This window comes from Diachasma alloeum, unplaced genomic scaffold, assembly GCF_001412515.2.
Source record: "Diachasma alloeum isolate Michigan unplaced genomic scaffold, Dall2.0 Dall_scaffold_01436, whole genome shotgun sequence".
NCBI classification, from domain to species: domain Eukaryota; kingdom Metazoa; phylum Arthropoda; class Insecta; order Hymenoptera; family Braconidae; genus Diachasma; species Diachasma alloeum.
In genome coordinates, this window is record NW_021681534.1 from 54146 (window position 1) to 60366 (window position 6221).

The following is a 6221-nucleotide window of genomic DNA, read 5'->3' on the forward strand; positions in this document are numbered from 1 at the left end:
GACTGGTTGAAAGGTGGCACAGAACTCTCAAAGCAGCTCTGATGTGCAGCTCACAAGCTCCATGGCCTGAAGTTCTTCCGACAGTCCTCCTCGGTCCCCGCACCTGCTATAAGGAAGACCTGAACGCTTCTCCTGCTGACGGCGTTTTTGGGACAGGATGACGCGTTCCTGGAGAGTTTTTTGCCTCGGAGGACATGCCAGCAGATCCCCAGACCTTCGTCGAAAAATTTCGCGAGCACATCAGAAGCCTGAGACCTACCCCAACCGCTCATCATATCAAAGAGCGCATGTTCATCCTGAAAAACTTCTACTCCTGCTCTCACGTATTTCTCCGCATCGATGCAGTCAAACGACCCTTGGAACCACCTTACTCTGGACCCCATGAGGTTATCGAGCGGATTGACGATTATACCTTCAAGATCAAGGTCGATGGGATCGAGAAGGTCGTGTCGGTGGAGAGACTCAAACCAGCTTACGTGGCTAAACAGGACCCTGAAAATCCTCAACAATCTCAGCAGGCTGAGGTACCTGAAATACCTGAAAACATCAGACGCCCGCTGCCGTCCACAAGCATGGATCGACCTCTTCGCACATACTCCAGGAGAGATAAGACTGTTTCGTTCCCTTCGGCTCCTCCGAAGGTTACTGGGGGGGAGTGGTTGTGGCGACTCCGCCCACTGCAGTTTCCACTCCGGCCATGGCGCAGCGTGCCGATCAACCTCAAGGCGCAACCCGTCGCCCGCGGAAGCAAGCCTTGATACCAAAGCCATTCTACGCCTAACGCTTACACCACACGTGAAGCATACGATATCACTCATTCCAAAGTTTAATTTGTATTAACTATTTCTACTTCTGATAATAAATATTAGTGTTGTTATGCACTGTGGTGATTACTCTATCCTGGGGAACCCTCACAATAAGCTAAATTTTTACACCAAGTGGCGCCATCTGGCGTCATCCAAAGTAATGTAGATTTGGGAGGGAAAACTAACATGTTCACACATAACGTCCTCCTGAAGCTGGTCCAGCTGATGATTTCGTTCATTAAATTATTATCTTCATTTATCGTAAATCAATATATAATTGGAATATTCCAGTGTTAAACTGAATTTTAATACGATGGGTAACGGGGGATGAAAATCTCATACTTATTATGAAAACGGAAGGTTTGAACGCCTACAGGGGGGGAGTGTCAAGTGTCTAGTCTGCCTCAAGACGTTTTCTAGCACATATCAGGAGAGATTGAAGAAACACAGGTAAATGAATGGAAATTGGAAACTGCAATCCCTCAAAATCATTTATTTTTGCTTGCAAAATCACTTAGATGCACTAAAGAGAGAAAAGTAATTTATAGTGACATAACCTCTGTGACTTTTAAAGCTGAGTGTCAGGATCCTGCAGAAAGCGGTGGAGAGATTCGTCCTGAGGACTCTGATTCATCTACCAACGAGCAGGCAAATGATACATATGTAACTCTGATGAAATCTAGAGATTCGTGGATGCAATAAAAATTTGAAATCAATTATATCTCTTTCGATTGTCATTAGAACGTCCCCCCTAAGGTTCCTCCAGAAGCCGCAGCTCTTCCTCCACAAGAATCGTTGCAGATCTCAGCAACCCCACGACCACGTAAACGCAAAATCACCGGTTTCGTTGACACAATAACTGCTGAGAACCAAGAAGAGTGTAATGTCAAGCTGGTCACACTGTTGTGTGCAGCAAACATCGATCTCAAAGTTGTTGAGTCTCCTTTTTTGAAAGATTTTATTGATCCTGTGAGGCCAGCTTACCAACTCCCTACCCTGGACGAGACGAAGACGGTCTATCTCAACAAAGTTTCGAAGACAGTAGAAGCTAAGAAACAGGAAGTGTCATCTGCAGATGGGATATTGTTGCTAAGCAAATCAGAGCTTGTTGTTGGAGAGACGAAAACCGAAAAATTAATGGCAGTGATTCAAGCCTGTAAAGACACGAGACTTTATGCTGGCACATGGGATGTCGAGCTGACTGAGGTGCAGCTACTTGAATCGCTTGAAACAGAGGTTATTCGCAATGTTAGCAGCCAAGTTGAAGACAAATATGGAATGCATCTCTATGCTGTTGTCTTGGAGGATCGAATGATGGAGCTAAGTGTGGAGAAGGACTCAGATATTTGTTATTTCATTGATCAAAAAGCATTGATGAAGTTTGCAGCTGAAAAAGTAGAGAAGAAAGATCTAACTGAATGCTTAAACGATCTCATGCATGAATTTCAAATGGAATCGGTGGGAGAGTTACCTGAACGTTGTACTTTCTCATCAAGAGGCTCTGCTTATACATGGCAGGAAAGATATCAATTGGTCTCTCATTACCTCCAAGATGTAACACCAGTGAAATTGGTAGCAGGTGCAGGTAAAATCCAGCTGAACAAAGACATTGCTAATCGTATTTTTGATGTAGAATTCGAACAAGAGGTTCAACAGGAGCTTGATTTATTGACATCATTGAAGAATTTGGAGGAAAAATGTGAGAATAAACAAACGACTCTGGCAGATATGATCGAGGCCTGGCTTGAATTTGAGAAAATATGTGAAGACACTCACGAGGGAAAGATTGATTTTGACAAAGATATCTTTTCCTCACTTATGCTAGCTGCCAATTTCTTTCATCACCAGTATCGTGGTCAGTTCTTTGCTCGGAATTCATTAGGGATGCAGAATCTGACCGATTTCCTGGTACTGGCTCTATCCCTTGATGGTTTGAATGGGTACACTGCCTACAAAAAAAGGGAAACACCATTTGAAAATTTGTTCAGGAAGAAAATTCTAAAGTGGGAGCTCTTCTAGAACTTGGCTGAGAATAAATACCCCGAGTTGACTAGATTCGTCCACAAAATCCTGCGAGTACCAGTAACAACCCTCGAAATTGATTTCTGAGAAGGTTCTTCGAACAATTTGTTACCAGGCACTCACCAAAAACTCGTGGATATCCATCATCACCTGACGACCGAGGAGCTGTTCTCACGTGTCAGGATATGAAGTCCCTCATCATTCAGCCATGATCATGGTCCTGACGAACCAGAGTAATACTCAACTGCGACAATTTGCCTAGTCTCTGACGATGCACTTTATTATTATTATGACTTTCTTTAATTTTTTTTCTACATTCGAGTTCTTCCTCATTCCTTGGAATATCTCCAAGACTATGAAACGATGAACTATGCCAACAAGCTTAGATTTATTGTTTTTCCATTTGATACTTTAAAGTGTGTTGCATTGTTCTCAATAGAAATTTTCAAATGCGTGAATTTCACGAAAGATGAGATTTATTGAAACTATAATTGTTGTCATTTAAAGATTATTATCATAGAAACTATCAACCTATCTTCTACTATGGTAGAAGCAGGTAATTAATCATAGCATAAATAAGTATTGGCAGAATATTACTTAAGAATGGATACAAGTTTATTAATGACAATAAAGAAATATGTCTAGTTTGAAAAATTTTTATTTTCAACTTTGATTTTCACTGCATCCCTTGATTGTAATTTCCCCAGGAATTTATTCATCCTCACTGAAATCTTGCATTTTCAGGGCATAATAGATGGCTACTAGCTTCATAGAATGATCTACGCTCAATCTATTCCTCAAATCGGAATGGATGAACGCCCAATTAGAGAATAATCTCTCTATTTGGGCAGATGAGCTTGGAATATTAAGCAATCTTTGAGCTAATTGGCTCAAAGTAGGATAATATCCTTCTGCCAAACACCAAAATGCTTTTGGGGATGTTATTTGCTTGTCAAATATAGTCTTGAATATTCCTGTTCTTTCTTTATACTCTCTGAGGCATTCCCACTGTTGCAGATCTCTTCGAGCCATTTGTTCGTTTAAAAATTCATCAACTTTTGCCTTCAACAACTCCAGATGAGTGAACTGTTTCCCTTGATAGACAGGATGGAGAAAGTTTGCAGTTAAAGCAATCAGTTGCAACACTTTCTCTAGACGTTTGTTGACCACCTCATCAACTTTATCATCAGGTACAGGAATATTCAACTTCAGCCAATATTCCACAGCATCAGCGATGTTTCGATCAGCTGCTTGACATGAATTTACAAGTTGACAGACTGGATCGAAAAGTATTATTGCGTTCTGCAATTGAGCTGCCAGTGTGCTGTCCTCGAGTAATTTTCGATTGTGCTCCTTCAGTACAACAATGCCTTCCTGTACTAGCTGACGCATGATATTGAGATTTTTAAGGCAGCACCGAAAAGTGTCCCTAAATGTACACCATCGTGTTTCGCATGCCAGCATAATCCTCGTGCCTTTTCATTTCTTCAGCTCTCGCTCTGCCTCCGAGGTCCTGAACTCACGCAACAATTTGTTGAGACTCGGCGAAATCTGGGCTGACCAGGGACTTGAGCAATAATTTCCCACTATGTGAGTTACAAGTGACATGCCACACATCCACCAATCGTCCCATATGCACCATCGCTGATGCATTATCAGAAACAACTGCATAAATGTTGATGTTGAACATTTCTCTAGCCATGACAACAGCCTCATCAATGACCAGAGCCAGTTGATCACCTGTCTCCTTCAATTCACTGAAGTCCCACGAATGGAGGAATAGACTTGTTTGATCCTGCTTGTAAATGGTACATACTACGTTTTTTGTATTCGCAGCAGAGTTCTTCCACCCATCAATCACAAGCACACCATCTGTTTCTTCTGCACTCTTCAAAACCTCATTAATTTCGGTGTAAACTTTGTCTAATAATTTCGTTGACAGTTTCTTCCTTGATGGAGGTTTGTAAGATGCATTGAAACACTGAACCAATTCTTTAAAGAGTTGGGCTTTAACCACATTGAATGGTATATTACATCCAAAGAAAAAATTAGCCAGAGTTACATCGATCTTCTCCACTTGTTGAGGCGAAAGAGTTGAGCCCCGTTTCGAGTTCCAGGTGAACTTCGAAGATCGACCTGACATATTTTCAGGATTTGTTGAAGTTTCAGAAGCCGAATTTATATTTCATGTATCTGAAAATTGAAATTCTTTAATTTTTTTTCTCCATTTCAATATTTATCATCGTATTGGTACTCATTTTTCATGATAAAACATTCATACTCACGATGGTCAATTATTTCGATTCAGTTATGATTTGGGATTCAGCTACAATTGTTATGCGATAATAGGTCATTTCCACTTGCACTATAGTTAATATTGTTAATAAATAATTACACTTCCTACAAAGTTTTCACTTAACAATGTTTTTCAGTCAACAACAGACTCGATACCGTGGATAATTGTGAGGTTATGTAGTTTTTTACATTCTTTACATATATTACGTCCCCAAAGGTAAATTACGAGTTATTTACGTTGCCACGTAAAAAACTGCCTTTACTCCGATATGCCCAACCCTGGTACTTGGCTAACATAACATTCGAACGATCTTCCAGCCTCCAAAGAAGATCGGACAGATGCTGCCAAGTGCAAAGGATCCAAGACCACCTCTGAGCACACCAGAAGTGTACGAGATCCCCTGCTCATGCGGGAAAGTGTACATTAGAGAAACCGGGAGGAAGATCAGTACACGCATCAAGGAATACCAGCGGTGCTCCAAATAGGTCACTTAGAACAGTCTGCCCTGGCTAAACACTGGGCGGACACTGGACATACTATCCAGTACGACCAAGCCAGAATGTTGGCCAAATCCCAAGGGTATTTCGAAAGGAAATACCGAGAGGGTTTGGAGATCCATAAAAACCCTAACAACCTCAACAGGGACAGAGGATATCAAGTGAACCCCATTTGGAAAACCGTCCTCCCGGTTTTTTAATTGACCAGCTGATCAATTAAAAACATATGATTGGCTGACCACCGCCCCCCCTCCCCCTTCCCCCACCTGCACAAGGAAAGGAATATAAGGACTACCCCAAGACATCGGAGCTTAGAATCGGAGCTCATAGCCCTGAAGATGCAGACTGCAATGTCTGCGAAACGTCGGCGCAACGCTAAATGCAAACGCGGCATCCATCCGGACGCCAAAGATGTCATTAATCATGGCCGTGAAAGCCTCAAAACTAAAATTTACTGATAGTTTGAATTATATCCAAATGCCTTTATCTGCTTTCCCGAAAACTTTTGGTTTAACCGGGTTATGTAAAGGATATGCAAAAAAAAAACAAGAAGATGTAAACTATAAATTAATTTTCAAAGAAGAACTTGAACGTTATTGT

General features: G+C 41.4%; 1 pseudogene; it reads right to left on the bottom strand.

The window, feature by feature from the left end:
• Window positions 1–3491: 3491 nt before the first annotated feature.
• Window positions 3492–4971, bottom strand: LOC107046487 (annotated as a pseudogene).
• Between the last annotated feature and the right edge of the window lie 1250 nt (window positions 4972–6221).